The sequence below is a fragment of the Bombus vosnesenskii genome, unplaced genomic scaffold (assembly GCF_011952255.1).
Source record: "Bombus vosnesenskii isolate JDL3184/JDL3185 unplaced genomic scaffold, Bvos_JDL3184-5_v1.1 scf7180000013263, whole genome shotgun sequence".
NCBI classification, from domain to species: Eukaryota; Metazoa; Arthropoda; class Insecta; order Hymenoptera; family Apidae; genus Bombus; species Bombus vosnesenskii.
In genome coordinates this window covers 5,217,622-5,235,587 of record NW_022882923.1, presented here as the reverse complement: position 1 = coordinate 5,235,587, position 17,966 = coordinate 5,217,622, and the positions used below count along the sequence as shown (strand labels likewise).

The 17,966-nt window shown below is 39.4% G+C and overlaps 1 protein-coding gene and 2 non-coding genes across 4 annotated transcripts in view; all 3 read left to right on the top strand.

Moving 5' to 3' along the window:
* LOC117232926 (sestrin-1) overlaps positions 1-17,966 on the top strand; it is a 150,441-nt gene that overhangs the window by 82,235 nt on the left and 50,240 nt on the right. The window lies entirely within an intron of this gene.
* Positions 4,287-4,359, top strand: Trnak-uuu. The gene has a single exon. It is a non-coding gene; the product is annotated as a tRNA-Lys (tRNA).
* Positions 4,455-4,527, top strand: Trnak-uuu. The gene has a single exon. It is a non-coding gene; the product is annotated as a tRNA-Lys (tRNA).

The following is a 17,966-nucleotide window of genomic DNA, read 5'->3' as shown; positions in this document are numbered from 1 at the left end:
ATTTTCCCCAGTTAACAGATGAAATTTTTAAATTTCATGAAATTCATAGTAGTTCAAACCTCTTGATCGATGGTATGTATACAGAGTGGTTGGTAACTGGTGGTACAAGCAGAAAGGGGGTGATTCTACGCGAAAAAAGAAGTCGAAAATATAGAATACAAACTTTTCGTTCGGGGCTTTGTCTTCGAGAAAATCGACTTTGAATTTTCGCTCGGTACGCGTGCACTTTATCACGTCTCGTTATAACGGATCTCACTGTAGATCGTTGTCTCGATGGAAAAATTAAAAAAAAATATTAAAAAAAAAAATTTTTATTCTATATTTTCGACTTCTTTTTTCGCATAGAATCATCCCCTTTCCGCTTGTACCACCAGTTACCAACCACCCTGTATATTCATTTGTACTCGTGTGTGAGAGGTCGTCGATGCTCATCGATCAATTGTTAATGTCGCTATTGTGAATGATTGTTGCGGACGTGTTCAGACACACGTATACATGACGACAGCGGAAAACTGTCGATTTCGACGATTGATTCGATGCTTCAGTGATCTAGTCATCCTTCCCACGGCCACGATTGATAAACTTGATGTCCTGTGTGTCGCATAAACAGTAATAAATTAACGAATCGCGGTGTATCCTGCGCTATGGGCCTTCTCTGTTGTTATGGCCGGGAAATCGTTGTTTAAAGCGACGATGAGCCAACGCGAGAACGAGCTTCCAACGTTCCTTGATGAAATGCACTGCTAACGTAATATCGTACGTAACAACGACATAATCCTGACGATATATGTATAATATATAGTACGTGTCACATCATCGTAGGCGTCGCTGCCAGATTATTGGAACATTGTTGCTTTATTCGATTGCAACAGTGACGAGGTCGTTCGTAACTACGCTAAACGGAAATTGCACGTGTAATCGAAATTTTGTCATTTCAAGTTCTCGGAAAGAGATTAACGATTTTACGTTCATTCAGATACTACATATCTCTTTTCGACGAATGACGCAGTTAGGGAAACAATATTTTTTTTGGAATTAATTATCACGAACTTGTGATAGATGTAATTCTTCGTTTATGGAATTTTCATGTGATTTTTTTAATATTACAATCTTTTATTACGTCGACGTTAAAAAGAATACATCATTGTTAAAAAAAAAAAAAAAAAAATAGGTCAAGAAATAAGCGCTTAGTATATTGTATACAGATAATCGTAAAATCTTACTTAAATTTTAAAGCCATTTGATTTTAAAGTCATTGCAGTTTGTTTCGAATAAATATGCGGTTAGAACGGACTTCATACTATAATCGTATATTTGAAAACCGTTGTTCATGTGCTTGATGTCATGCCTTATTTCAATTTTACGCTAAAGATTGTCTCAACCCTCTGTTATAACGTCGTTTATCTGTCGGTTTGCCAAAACAAAGTCAGAGATCGAGATTAAGACGGAAGCTTGAGAAAAGCAGGCTTAAGAAATGACGATTCTATTTTAGATGCGAGTGTAACTGTGATTGCACGCGCGCTTTCTCGAGGCGCGTAGGAAAGCAAATTTCAAGCGAAGTCGTCAATCGTCACGAAACAAAGGTGGTCCGTGGGTCCGCGCGTAACTTCTAATATTGAGAACTTGACACATCGGGAAGTTAATGGCTCCAAGCCAAGAGGCCGTACTCTTCGAGAAACCTCTTCGTCTCCGCTGGACGACGACCCTGAATCGTCGCACAACCGTATCACACATGTATTCCAGAAATGACACACACAACTTAAACGAGTTCTTCGGGAAAAACGAGGAAACTATTTTTTAGAAGCTTCCAGTTTTCAAACAAGCTTCAAATTTTACCAATGTAATCACAACAGTCGTGTCTGATTACGATGTTAATTAAATATCAAAATGTTTTATAAATATCGAATAGGAAATAAAAACTTGCTACGGTGAGGCTTGAGATATTTTCACGAACCACTGTACCTATGAAGCGTGCTTTAACGTTTTGACGATTCAATTCTCCATCAATTTCGTTGAAATCATCCGTGCGAATCTTTAAAAATTCGCTGGAATCGATACAACCACCTGAACCGTGACGCGTTTCCTGGATGATTAGTTTGGCCCTCGTTGCAAAGCTCTGGCCAACGGTTGGTGAGGAAATTCGTTTTTGTAAAGTCTAAAAAGGTCCGTCGTGATGGCAGTTGTTAAAGCTTGTAGAAAGAACGAGATGGAAGAAAAAAAGCATGGGTTTCGAAGTATGTAATCGGTTCACTGCTGCGAACAAAGTCAATTACACGAAACAACATTGCAACGACGAACCGGTCGCTACACCGGTCACACTCTGTCGTGTTTTTTATGCACCGCTGGCCAGTTTCCTTGAATACTTCGAGTTTACTATCTGGTTGCTACAAAGTAACAGGAATGAAAGTTCTGGATTACAATCTAGAACCTAGAGGTTTTGTTGCTTGTTAGACGACTTGATGGATGGTGGTATAATAGTGGTGTGTATAGATGCGTTATACATGTTTGACGATGGGGATTCTTCCACTCGTTCTTAGCTCTTTTACCAGATCCAATTTCCTCTCCCTCTCTACGAAACGATCTTTTTCCTATCGCAATAATAGAAACATATTTTTCCTGATGTTTTCGTAAAAGAAATATAATATCATGCCAGTGTTCGTATCTTTGTTATCAGGATACAGATTGTGGTATCGTAATGTCTTTCCAAGTGTATGTGCGCGAAAACAAAAATACTAAAAACAAGGGCAACGATAATCGGTGAAGTCGAGGCTGAAATAAGTAATTTGTTAGGAATCATACATCAATTACAGTGATTACGACGTGACGTTCTGCAAACTTTCCTTGTCGAAACGAGCGACGATTAGGAGAATCCGGCGTTAACATAGTGGGGAGAAATGTGGCGGAAAACTTACGAAGCAGTTTGTGGAAAAATGTCTCGGAACCAAAGTTAAGCCGCAGACAGTTAGGTAATGGATAATCCGTTGTTCACTGATACAACAAACGAGCTTCAATTTCGTCCTGATATCCCAAGATTGAATACAACAAGTACCAATAGTTTAATCTTATTACTACTTTATGGTTAACGATAAATGTTAAGAATCATTGTTTCGACGAACGAAACTTCCAACGGTGTAATTTACAAGAAGAAACGAAGAGGAAAAAATCGATTATTCGCTGCGTTTATCGTGGACCAAGATTTTTTGGTCGACGGATTTTCCACTCCGTGGGACTGGCGTTAGCAATTTTCTCGATACTATCTGTTCGATCAAATTAATTTCGCCTCTTTGATCGGCTGCCACAGGTAAACGATATTATTATGTCGTTACTAGGTGGTTGGTTAATATTCGTTTGGTTAACCCTTTACACTTCATTGGCATTGTTATAGCGGCATTGATAATGCAAAGAACTAAATTTCGTACTATTTTTGTTCATATAAAATGTAAAGGAAAGAAGAGAGGCATTGTACAATTATTAAATCGACGAACATGTATAACTCCGATCACGACAAATTTTCTGTGTGTAAAATTGTTAACTGGTTGATTTTTCTTTTTTATTTTTCAAGGAAGAAACGACAATATAAGAGTGATGGTACTCGGTAGGCGGTTAATTATCTCGACATGAATCGCTCAATCCTTATAAAGAATCTTTTGTTTGCTAAGAAAACAGGTATACGGACGCATCTGTCACGATCCTCGACTCGCTTTTTCCTTATCGGCGCGCGTAGAGAAAGATAAAGTTCTGCAAGATGTGCGTTAATATTTTGCCACGATTGCGCCGCAATTAGTTTCATCGTCTCTCTAACTGCTAACTACATCGTAAAGTGGACTAATAGTCCATCGTGAGCAATTACACGCGTGGAAAAAATGTTTGTTATTTTTATTTCCTTTCCTTTTTAACTCGTCAGCAAACGAGCGTTTGTTCGAGTCGAAGGGGTAAAATAATATTATCTTGCTTGGTTTATAATTATCCTCTGCGAAGTGACGTTTTTCTCTGATATCTGAACCTTTCGATTTATATTCCAGCACCGATCAATGCATCGCGATAAATCATGACGCTATAAACATTAAGTCAGTCGACGTTGATTCAGCTATTAAAATTGTAACATTTTATTCTATCTGGAAAGATGACTAATGGGTGCCTATATGATTTCATATTACGAAAAATATTTTTAGTGGAAAAGAAAGTTAATGAGAATTTTATAATTATTAAAATAAGATTATTATAGGGGTTGGTTTGAAAGGAGTTATGTGAGTATTTAAAATACCGTAGGAAGCGTTGCTTTCAACGCCTGGATAGCTCAGTCGGTAGAGCATCAGACTTTTAATCTGAGGGTCCAGGGTTCGAGTCCCTGTTCGGGCGAATATTATTTTATACTTTTGTACCATCGAGATATCGAGCCGTCATAATACGACTCGAGCAACATGTTCTGTTCATAGCTAGGGTTCTTCCAGAGCGCCCGGATAGCTCAGTCGGTAGAGCATCAGACTTTTAATCTGAGGGTCCAGGGTTCGAGTCCCTGTTCGGGCGATTTTTTTTTCACTCAAATATTCACTTAATAACGCCTCGAATCAATCAAATAACGTAATGTAATCGTTTATTATAGTTTATGTAATTAATTAAACATGGATTTCATCGAGCATATCAAAATAATAACCGCTGTTTGCTGATAGTGTAACGCTAATAGTGCGAGTATTTCCGTGGCGTTCCTCTCTCGTATTTGCTACCATAGAACGGAACATGTTTGCACACCGCTTTCCAATCGCATATCCAACATGTAAATATTATAGTGGCCGCAGTGTAATTCAATACCGATATTTTCCTGCAAGAGGGGAAAAAATGTGAAGAATCGAGGTCATTGAAAACACGTTTTCTTTATTCTTAGGAAACGTTGTAATTTACCATACTTTAGCCTGCTCCCAAATAACCGACCAGTTGGTAAGGGTTGATGGAGTTGGAAGAAAATAACGTGGCATTTTTACATCGATACAATCGACATTAACGTAACACGAAATAAGTGGTCGTCTGTAAATACGATCTTCAGCTTCTTCGCGCAACGTTCGCTCTATTTAAATACTTGGAAAAAAATGTCTCAGTCAAATTCGATCGACGTTAACTCGAGAATAGTTCGAATTTCAAGTTTTTGCAAAATAACATATTTATGTCCGACGATTTTTTCAGGGACTGTCGTTGGATCACATTGAATCGTGGTTATCTAATCTGACGCGAGGGGAGGCAGATCTTTTTTATAGTGTCGAATAATAAAGAAAACGACGAAACGGTGAAACGGTATGCTTTTTTACTGTGGCGAATATAAAACGATGGTGCCGGAATACGATCTGTATAGTATAAATGCAAATGACAGACACACGTGTGTTCGTATACGTTTCCACGGCGATGTTCGTCGCCTACGATTTTTTATTTTTCGAATTGCATATACGACCGATAGCATATAACCGATCGCGAACTGAACGCATCCGTGTACATGTACGTGATTGGACAGAAGGACAAACTGTTTCAAGGCGAAAATGTTCGTGTTCGTTCTTATCTAGTTCGAAATGCGAACGAAGCTGAAAAACAAGAGAAATTGTGCAAGAATCGTGTCTGTCTCTTCTCCGCCCTCCCGTATCTAGCGGAAAAGTTGATTACACGGGAACACGTAAATCGTCGAAAAATTTCATCAGAATGTTTATTATAATATCGTTTACATGGCCACGGTTTCGGCTCTAACTGCCGTGTATTTATGCAGATAGCAGATGTCACGATAAATTGTACACATTGAGATCACGAGTTTCGATGATATTTGTCGTGGATGCGTTATCGTCCGAGTCTATTTTTATCGATTCTTTTCTCTCGTTTCTATCGTTTCGTCATCGTTAAAAATACAGCTAAACAAGAAATAATTACCGTTAATTCAATGTCTTATCACCGGCTTGTCTCGATCGTCACTTTCCCTTTGCAATCTATTTACATTGCATATAGGATTTCAGCGTGTGCATCGTACCAGGTGTACGAAAAAAAAAAAAAAAAGTTATTTACAATCGAAGACTGGTGCTATTATTGAAAAACAAACTGGGAGCTAGCACCACTATGAATAAATACTGCAGCTTTCGTAGAATGCATTTATTTGTTCTTCCACGAATTTAATGGTCGTGCTCTGTATTTGTACGGATAGTTTCAGTTTATTATTCCGTCAGCTGGTTATTTTTTTCCTAGGCGTTCTTTAACGATGTCGTATCCCCGCGAGTTCTTTTGTCTCTGGCATCGGGTCCGTGTACACTATGCACTGTACACATACCATGGGTGTTGACGGTGCTCCCACGTTTTTCCACCCTTCTCTCTGGTTCCGTATACTTCCACCGAAAGAAAGCTCCGCGCGCACATGTCTCTCCTCGACCCTCGTAAATTTCGTTTCTGTGAACGCGTTCTTTTACACGATACGACTCCCCAACGATGTGCATCACGCGTGTTACCACGTGGCATTACGTCAAACGGAGAGTTTGTTTTTCATTTTACCTCGTCCAACTATATATTTACGCTTTTCACCGGGATCTCCTGGCTTACGAGAAACAAAGCCCTCTTCTCTCGAAATACCAGATCCTGCTCACAATTTTCTTTTCGCCTGTAGCTTTACCGGTGAAAGTTTTGTCTTCGTTGCGAGTCAAAATAGATCTTGAACTGTTACGTGTCTCGCATGTTTCGTGGAATTCTCATTGTCTAAGATTTTCTCTGTTAGAAATATAAAGAGAGAGGTAATGCGTTTTAGTTACGATGATAATATTTTTCAACGAATACAATGTAGAAGAGAAACTAAATGATACTGATCGTAAGTCGTAAATAGTATCTGCGTCACGATCAGAAAAAGTACACTCTAATACATAGTACGTATCTAATACATGCAGCACTGTAGAATGTGCTACTGTTTTATCAGACCGGGATGAGTGTCTTTATCTCATTTTTCTTTGAAGTTTCACCCCTGACATTTAAAAGTTAAACAAAATTTACGACTTTCTTTAAACCTACATCCTGTCACTCCCCTATCCTGCGCAAACAGATGAAAAGTCTACGAGTCACATTGCGCTATCCTTTAAGTCCATGCACTAATCGCATAGAACACCGATTCTTCTCGCTGTTATCATGTTGATTTTTCTTTCATATAATAGGAATTCGCGTTCAAATAACCGAAATAAAAAGTTCCTTCCTATAAATAGAATTCTGTAAATTTCCAACATTCGTCCGTTCCATTGACGAAACCCGGAACGTATTCAGTCTTTCAGAGAAAAGATGCTCGAGGCTCGCGTATTTTTCCGTGTTTCTCGCGAAAGTTCCTCGTCAGACATCGCGATGAACCGTGCAGGTGCGAGGATTATGATGCAATCCTATTCAAAGGCACGCTGGCAATCGTGTCCTTGGCAAAGACCCGCGAAACGCTTCAAGGCATTATCCTTGAAACTGCACGATTATGATCGATCAGAGGCAACCGTCTGTCATTATTGTCCCTCGTTGCCTGACGAGTATTATCGATTACTCAGCTTAGCCACTTCTCTATTCGTCTCACGGCCATGGCAACGTGACGATCTTGCTTTTTTTCCGGTATCGCGAATCACCGGATGCAACTATTCGCCTCTCTTGCTCCGCTACTTTTGTCCACTTTTTCTTAGACGATTAAGGCTCAGGTCGGCTCTGTCATCGTAAATCACTCGAGTTAAGAACATTTTTTTGGGCAGATTCGTATTTTATTTATTCATGAAACCTAGGAAATCCCGTTATCAAGAGAGAACGCTGATATGTATAAATCGATTCGAAGAAAAACCAGGGGACTTTTACTAATCGTATTCGTGGAATTACTTTGAACAAACTCGGTAGCTATTAACGTTAAACAGGTGGAGCTAATTAGCATTGAAAATAAATGTTAGAATATCTGGTTTTTTGTGTACTTCTCTTACGTAAATATATATCTCTGTTGAAGCTTAAAAATAATGGCCAGAGAATAACCTATTATTACTATGCTCGCTATTATTTTGAACAAAAAATGAAAAAAAATAACAATTTTCGTTTAAAAGCGATAAAATTGCAAATACGCTTGTTAGTAAAATAACGGTTGGTTAAGACAATGATTAAAAATTAAAACAATTCAACGGGTCTTCCATGCGTAATATTTCGATAAAGTAATACAAGTACAAGAAGATCGTATATATTTAAAGATTCATAGTGTTGGAGAAAAAGCAAATGCAATTAAACGAGTAATTATCAACGGGCGAATGCACGTCATAAAACGGAAGCGATCGCGGCATTCAAATGCAAAAATCATATCGGCCGGACGATCGGTATTCAAGCGGCGGCCTGTTTATTTGACCAGGGGCATTTAAATGCATCCGAGTACTTCCGAGAAGACACTCCCGGCGATTGAATCTATTCAAGAGCTTACAGCATGCTTTCGTCGATCCTTTAAAGCTCGGTTCACACCGAATTGTCCAACCTATTTGGAATACTCTAGAGAACAGTCCAAACTCTAGCTAAACTTGATTGCGGTCACGTACAAATTTGTAATGTTCTTAGAACTGGGATTCTCGATTCCTTTTCATTGTAACTTTTGGATACATGTGATGGTGAAATGGAATATCGTACACGAATGGAATTTTGTAATTTAGATGCTTTTAATTTAAAAATCAGGTGCACTTTTGCACACTAATTCTACCAAATGTCCAAACTGGACAAATCGTGAATGTAAACAATTAAGTAAAAAAAAAAACTTTTTTGCACACCATAGGTAAATTAGCTTGTTTACATTCGAACCTGATCTTCTCTTATTATTACGTAAAAATGCTGGGATATTTCTGTGTGGAATAATATCCATAAATACTACGTTATATAGATACTTGAAACTCTTTTCTCCAATATGAATAAAAGATGCGAGAAGTGAAATTCTAATTTTTAGTGAAAAGAAGATCAGATAACAATTTTTGCATCGTAAATGTCACTTTGTTTTCTATGTAACTTTGGTTATGTCACAGACGCTTCTAGTAAAAATTTATCGAGACGCATAAATAATAAGTACTGTTCGATGGGCACCGTCATGTATAGCGTGTATTCAGTTTCCTCCGGGCCGTGACGAAGGTCGTACTCCGATTTACGCTTCCGTTCGCTCGTAAAACGACTTCCGGCGACACCTGCGCTCCTCCGATTCAAAGTTATGACCCGTGGCGATCCAGAGTTGCACGTAAACCGTTAACATCGTGTACATCTATCCGCGTTGCAGTGTCTGTATCGTGTTCGTACCGTGCTTTACTCGATGCACCCAGGAACCATGTGTTAATAGACGCGTTAAAAAAACATTTCCCTTTATGACTATTATCGACGAGGAACATCGTTACGACTATCGGAACCTTGCAGTTTTATCGCAACGTCAGAGCTATCTCGCGAATACATGAATCACGATAGCCCGGAACTCGGTGTGGAAAGTTTGCGCCACGTTTGTCTCTCTAATCTTTGGCGTGACTCCAATTAACGTTCGTCACGTATTACGTTCGATTTGATGGATTCTAAATAATATTTTTTTAGGCTCGGGCTAGTCCCAAGCGCGTCGAACGGAAGCTTGAGAGTTAAACGAAGTCGAAAGATAAGAAATTTATCGAGATAAGCGTTAGAAAGTTAGTCGATGAATGGGGAAATAGTCCCCTCTTAGGAATCGATGTCGGGGAAATTAAATTTAAAGGAAATTTGAATTATGCAAATAAATATGTACGAAATTTTCACAGTGAGGTTCTTATCAGAATGCGGAAGACAAAGGTATAAAATATATTCAAGATAAGTTTCTTATTAGAATATTTCGAAGATAACAAATTTCTATTACCTCGCACTGCTCGTAAACGTATAATTTTCATAAATATATACGGTTTAGTCATATTACCGCTATTATCTTTTCATTGAAATGGGCTTCTGAAACGACATTACTTCCGAGGTATGACCTAACGCGTTTAACTGGCAATCAGAAAAGAGCAGGCTACAGTAGTCAGTCGTGGAGCAACGTAAACAGGAAGGGAATTAGAACGAGTCGTATATACAGGCGGTCCATTGCAAACAATGAACGGTCTGTTCGGGTACACCTTGCCCCTCTACGCTGGCTTTTTCTCTGCGTAACTGCCAGGGTTCTTCCCAACTCGTGTGTCTGCATTTCTCTCGTGGTTCGACCAAATTTAGAATCGAGCCGTATCTTGGCGTTCCGTCCGATCTAAGCTGTCTCTACTTGCTTTTCCCACGTACTGTCTTCTTTTATTCCAGCCTTTCCCCCTTCGTTATATTTCATGCTGCCACGAGCACAAATTTCTCCACGTGTCATTGATTTTTCCTCGATATCGACGGATTTATTTCCGGAAGTATATGCAAGACCGATCGTTGCAATCGTTTGCATTTCACCTCTTTTGTCAGAAATTTCTCGCGCGATATTTCGGCTTCTGTCGTATTCGACGCGTCTGACGTCATTGTTCGTACGATTCCTCCGAGGAATATGAATAATCCATAGAGCTGTCAAATGAAATTTCGCGACTGATATCGCGAAGGGTACGATTTCGCGAGTGCAACTGCTCAAGGACGCGCGATATACTCGCTCGATAAGAACGAGATAAAGCCTATTACTGAATTTTAATATCTAGATACGTATTCGAACCGAGGGCGTATTCGAACTTTTCCAAGATGACGCAGTTTTCCATTTATTTGGCACACAAATTAAATCGCATTGACGATATTCGTTATTATTACAGTATGATCATAATACGTTACATCATAAACGTTACTTTATACGAACATTGCGTCAGAAATAAAAATATAAAATTATCTATCTCGCAATAGTTCTTTTAAAAATACGATAAACCTGTTTACATTAGTTCGAGAATTTACCAACGTTCTTTACAAATACAGAATACCAATAAAACGAAAGAGACCTGAATAGTAAAAAAGGAAGAAAGGAAAAGTTCTTGCTTCTTTATTTTCCTCGAAATTGTTTAGTTTTTCTGAGTAGCCGCATAAAATACGGTTGTTCGTGGATCGCGTGAAAGGGACAGTTTTCTTGAAAGGAACTGTGACTGTGGGATGCTCGGGAATAAACACGTGTTCCACGAAAGGACTTGGAATATTTGTGAGTTGGACTGTGATGGACGATTCTTCTCTCTCCGGGGCAACTGGCCGTCGCGTCGCAGTCGGTGTACACTTCGATGCACGCTCAAACGTGTTCGTACGTGTTCGTGAATGTTCGTGAACGCGAGTCAAGTACCGAGCAGCAATCTCGGGCTGGCATTGCTTGCGGGAATAGCGAGGTGAGCGGAGCAGACTGCTTGGTGCCAGCAGTCATACGTATCCCTCTCTTTCGCCTTCTATCTCGCTTGCTCGTTCGGTTCTTCTTCTTTTTCTTTTGCACTATACCTCATCTTCCCTCTTCCTTCTTCCCTCTTTCGTCTTCCCGTTTCTTCCAACCCGTTTCTCCTCGTGTTCTTCTTCTCTCTTCGACGTTCATGCCCGGTGTCTCTCCATCTCTCTGTACCGTTTTTCCCTCGTCGCTGTTCCTTTTTTTTTCTTTGTTACATCTATTTCCTTCTCCTCTGGTCGCTCGTGAGCTCGGAGGTCGAACTAAAGCAGCCAAATTCGCGCTTTTACGTAATCTTATCTGTTGGTGTATAATTGCGACAATCGTTGCACTCGCCTCGTGCACCAAGGGCGACGTGTTCGAGCACATCTAACTTCTGTAGGGATGTTAATCTGTGTGCAATATTAGCCTTCGCTCTTTCGTGTAAATTTCTTTGATATTATCAGCGGAGAATTCTATCTTTGTCCCGTTGAACGTTTGGGAAGCAACGTATGTAGGCGCTCTTTATTCTCCCGTTGAGCGTCTTTAAATCGCTGTAAATAGAAATTTCCCTCTCATTCCGAATACAACTTATACATATCCCGTATTTGAATCTACTATTTTCCTATTTGCTGATGTCGGACAAACTAATTGACCGAGTGTCGTTCGAGCAATCGTGGAGATGAAGAACATGGATTTTCATTAGTAGTCGTTATTGGTTACAACGGCCACTATAATTTTCCTATATCGACTTTGAACGTTCTGGCTGCGACTCTGTACGTGCCGCAAAAGTTTGCAATCTACATATCAGAGCAGCGTTGAATCAACGTTAGTACATGTGTACACGTGTTAGTCTGCATTACGTAAATTTCCTGTGGAACTTTTCCACGGTATGTTGCCGGGTCGACGAATGCCACCCGTTCTGTATGGCCGATTATTTCTACTCGAACGTGCACGTTCATTCGTCAAGAGTATTCGATTCCAGTGTGTTGTGAAACTTTTGGCAGAATTTTCAGACGAATAAGAGGGAAAGTGCAAAAGAATCCCTTTTCACCAGATACAATTGACGTTAAAGAAGACGCGCGTGACGCGAAAATCAGTTCCAAGAACTGGTAAGAATCGCTATGGCCAGATATCGAGGCGAAATCTCGGTCAGTTAACGTGGCGATGCGGTGCCTTGTAACTCGGCAGCGGAAGTTGGAAGAAGCCCTCGCGGGGGAGATTCGGTAGTCTCGCGCCTGGTAACAGAACGAAAGACAGAACTGGGAGCTAATTTTGCAGCGGCGTGCATACACACCGGCAGAGATACCGGGCCCGACCTAAATGCATGTGCATACATCTGCAGTTGCATGTGCAACGTGTACACAATGCGGCACATGGCTGTGCATAGCATGAATACGGGAGTAGCCGGGTTGGCAGGACGATCTTGATGCCACGCGGATCGCATGAGTGCCAATAAACGTACACCCTTCCTATATGTCATCCTGATGATTTACGAGCCGATAGTTTCACTTATCGCTCGGCCAGTTTCACGCGTTTGCCACACTTCCGTTCATTATCTCTTGTCTCTCGCTTTTTGTCAGATATATCTCGATAACGGTTCCGCGAATTCAATCACTCCGACCTGTTTGGCGATATTTTCTTACTTATTTATTATTTTCACCGTTCTGTTGCACATCAACGTTTGTTCATTTTTCGTGTGACAGTCATGCTTGAAAGTAGTTGGTCACTGCAATGTCAATGGTAGATGCTTGTGACAAGTACCAAAAAAATGCTATTTTCAGGAACGTGAAAAAACGCGGAGGATTGTTGGAATAGATGATCTCGTGGATGGAATATTTGTTTCGTTAATTTAGTCGCCCGAATTGTTTTGTCTTTCCGTTTTACTGCTCAAACGTAGTCAGCGTTTAACCGTCAAGGTGAATCTCAATTTCTAAATATTCCAGGATTTTAGTCAGAACCCGAATAAATACAAAAATTTCTATATTTCCTCATTCTTGCGAATTTTTCGCTATCTTTCTTCTGGTTCTCCTCGCTCGCGTGCCTCTCTGTTCGTTGCCATGCCGCTTCCGGTGAAAGAACGTCGGTCCTTTGTATTCAATCGAGTTATGCAGTTCGGTGACATATTACCGTATGGAAATTCCCGTCTTCGGTGCCTCGATCGTCACAGAAGAATTCATTTTTCGTTCGTCGACCTGGATGAATATTTTTACGAACGACGGCCGCGACCGTGTCGACGTTACAGGTGTGTCTGAATTGCATTTCGCGATGCAACGCAGGTATAACGGCCTCTCATTGTCCCTTCGCGTCTTTTCTTTCTTCTTTTTTTTTTTTTTTTTGCTTTCTTGTTTCTCTTTTAATTTCGGAACTCGTGCTCCCTGTTCTTCCGGATTCGCCTAAATATATAGTATAAATATTAATGTTGGTTCAGACACGGCCGGTAGTTTGAGTCAAGTAGCAAGCAAAGCCAAATATACACTGTGCACTGGAGGTTCGCTGCGGATTAAACGAAGATGAAAACGAACGTTTGTCGATGAATTAACAGTGTCAATTCGGCTTCACTTGCTAACTTGTCTAAACTATGTATCTGAAGCAGACTATAGATTCAAAGGAAATGTTTTTTTTCTTTTTTTTTTTTTATTTACATTTTACAATTTGTCCAGTAGGACATTTGGTAAAATATTATAGCTTAGTGGTATAATAATATAACATGTGGATGGCTACCCCCAGTGGGATACCATCTTCGAACAAAGGAAATGTAAGAAAAAAAATGACAAAGTATTTAACTTAAGAAGACCGTGGATAAAGATACTATAGTACAATTACAATATATTATGTCGTCTCATACTTAATTCATGTATGTGAAACAATGTACTTGTGCCACTTTCCCACTGCGCTCTTTATATAATGAATTTATTCAAGCGCCAATCCGCTTTATTAAACGATCTGATTATGTCCAAAATGTGTTACGGTTATAAAAGATGATAGGACGTTTACGTAAAGTCCATGTCTGTCGTCGTCCGACTGCGTAACGATCGACGAGATGTACGGAAGCTTGACAACCGAACGACAAACAACAGATGGCAGTGAGCAAGTGTTTTCGATACATTCTTTGTAGAATTTTTAGTCGACGATGTAAGTACCAGCACCGTGGTTCTCTAAAAGCTTCTTTTTCTTATTACTTAATTTGTACTTTACAGTTTGTCCAGCTGGACATTTGGTAAATTTTTCTAACTTAATTGCTAAGTAGCATGTGGGTGGCTACCCCCAGCGAGATACCATCTTCGAGTTTGACTATTTTATTTCTTTAGTGAGATCAGTGGGGTGTTTTCTTTTTAGTCTTCTTTCTATGAGAGTTTTGCTCGCTTCAACAGCCACCTGGTTTGGATGTGTTGCCGTTCTTTCCTTGTATTTTCTTTTCTTTTTTTTTCATTTGGAAGAATTTTACAATCAATTCTCATCGAGAATTATAAGTAAATTATTCTGGCGTGGTACGTATTTTCTTTAAAAGTGACAGAAACACGTTCAGAGTGATTCTGCCTGTTTGTGAATTTTAGCGTCTTCTTTAACACCTGTACAATTGTCTCTGAGTTAGAAATAAATAGTCATTCTTGACGTAACATCTATATCACTTTTTTTTTTTATTTGGCAGAATTTCACAATCAATTCTCATTGAGAATTATAAGTAAAATCTATCTCATTACGTAATATCTTTTATTCACCATATACGTAAGTAAAAATGGTAGTCATCGGTCATCTAAAAAAAGAGAATGAGAAAAAACATATGTAGAGAATGCTGTATAACGATTTATTTTCATTTATCAATCGCGAGAATATTAATTACTCGCCTGATTCTCCGAGCGAAAGAAGAATTATATCCTTCTCTTTTATTTTTACAACACGCAACGTTTATAAAAGAATGGACGGAAAGAAAAACGAACAAGGAGAGCCTGATTTCGAATTAAGTCATCGCGGATCGCCTTTGTACCGGGTTACGAGTAACCTTGCCGATGTTATCGACAATTCATGACTAATTAAACGGGAACGCGCGGAAAAAACATATTTCTCTTCGTGCCAGTGGAAAAGTTTCGAATCAGGTAATCGAATTGTGAATCGCGCCACTATTTTCGTATCGCGCTTCCTTTAAATAATTCATCGCCTTGGAATTGCCTTGTTTGCCGAATCTCCCTACTTTTCAACACGGTTTCGCTCCTTTTGTTACTTCTATCTTTCTCTCTTTTTACGTTCTCATCGTTTTAGACGAATATTCGAGGAATAACGAACCCGTGTTCGTATTCCGTTGACAAATATTATTTACAATTCCAATATAGTAGGAATAACACAATTACGTAAGAATCTGTAATTTATTCGCAATAAGATTTACTTTCAATAAATCGTTATATCGTTATATCCTCTGCGTGCATTCATATCCTATCAATCGTAAAAGATATTTCTACTTGAGATAGAATATTCGACCAATTTTTAAATGTCATAGAACGAAGATTACATTAAAGAAGAGCGATACCGATTTAATGAAGCAAGTAAGATTTGTCGATCCAAGGATGATTGGTTCGCATGGTATGCACGTGCGCAGCTTTTGCTTTTAATTAACGGGTCATCTAATGAAGAAGCAGCCGTCGAATGAATATAATACCTCGGTGTTACGGTGTATGGCTTAATTGTATGCGACCGCTTAAAAATAATCGAATTATATGAACAGAAGTGCGGGGCGTAACGAGGGCAATATAATATTTGCATTAATCGAGGCAGTTCGCTTCGGTAGAGAACACGTGCTCAGCTAAACGTCCCGTGAAGGCGTGAACGATGTTATTCCACCAGGGAATCGAATCGAAGCACGTTATCATTATTCCGTTTCGTTTTGTTTAATAGAAACTGTGGTACGATGATAGATTTCTATTTCATTCCACGAACAATTCCATTTTGCTTATAAAATATTTTTATTTAATGTCATTTCATTTTTCATTAACTCGAAATCTACAAGCACGTTAAGGACAAAGAGGATGTAATTTCTATTGTTAAAAACTGAGAAAATACAACCTCTACTACTGGTTGTGATTACGTAACTAATGTTCATGCTACCGATCTTTTGTTGACTCCGTTCTCTTTCGCTCTCTTTCTCTCTCTCTCTCTCTCTCTCTCTCTCTCTCTCACTCACTCGTCCGCCGTTAATCACGCGTTCTTCCCATTATCCGCATTGGAGGCTCATTTGCGAAATACTAACAATGTATTTAAATGGCTAACAAATGTCAATATTCCAATTAAAACAGTGACTGGAATACCTTGCACTGTCTACGCTAACTATTGTGCAACGCGTGCAAGGGGTTTCGCCAAGAAAACGAAACGTTCAATCACCGTTACACCACGTTGATGGAAACGCGATAAAATAAATGAATCATTTACGATTCATTTCGTTATCTTGCATTTCAGATCACCAATATCCGAAATTTCCACATGATTCACTGTACTCTTCTCGAACATCGTTCAAATCGCTGTTTCATTCGTCTGCAAATGATTGCACAATTTATGAGTAAGGATATTCTCTATATTTTAACGCGCGTGTCGCGTAAAGAAAATATAAAATCTGTACAGTTTCAAGTTCCTATTTTGTCCATCGTCATTCGGTATTTCGAAAGTTTTGGACGAAACTCGTGGCTACCTGTATTTTGGGGCTCGGATCGACGGTGCAGAGGGGCGTTTATGTATAGTTGGGTCCCTTTTGAAGGAAGCGTCTATAGTTCGGTGTTCTGAGCACAAAAGATTAGTGGAATTTTCCAACACGGTTTTACCAAGAGTAGAAATTAAGCTGGGTAGGCGGTCCTAGTAGACGAACACGTTTGCTCTCGGCCACGTTCCTCTAGAATACGTAATGGCTGAAAGAAAAATACCTACCATGTTTTCGAGTCGTTCCACGCCAAAATTTCCTTGCTCTATTTCTTCGTTTCTCTGCCAATGTATTTCCGTACTTAGACTACTGTTCTTTTTCTTTTCATTGGTACTTTCAAATTTTACGAAAGATGTACAATATTATTGTCTGTTTCTTTGATCACTGTTAGGAAAACTTTGGAAGAATTTTTCCTCTCTTCGGTACTGTTTCAATCTTAAAAATATTTGCTTAAAAAGAAGAAGAAGAAAGACTTTCTTTTCTTCTCTTTTTCTATATGATCACGATTAAACGTTTTTGATTTTAATTGGGTATCCACTTTCTTCGGCTGTCCTTTCTCACCGACACACTTTTATTCTCGCGGGACGACGGATTTTCAACAACGATGATTCCGTTCGCTCGTTTATTCGACGTCTAATTTGCATGAATTTTCATAAAGCATGTCCTGAATGTGTTAGAGAAGGGGGAACGTTATGGTGTTCTTAAATCAGCCGTAACTGTTCCGAGGAGGGTGAACAGATGGGGACAGGTATAAGCGAAAGAAAACCCTCGGAACAGCTTCTTTCCATTACCAGGTCTCCCTTTTTACCGTACGGCTCTCTTAGAAGAAATCTTAACGATGATTCAGCCGATGAAAATGGCGCCAATGGAAAGTTTCACTTCGTCATTTCACCCTTTCGTCCGACGAAGCGGACGCGTACTAATGTTGCGCAACGAGGTTAAATAATT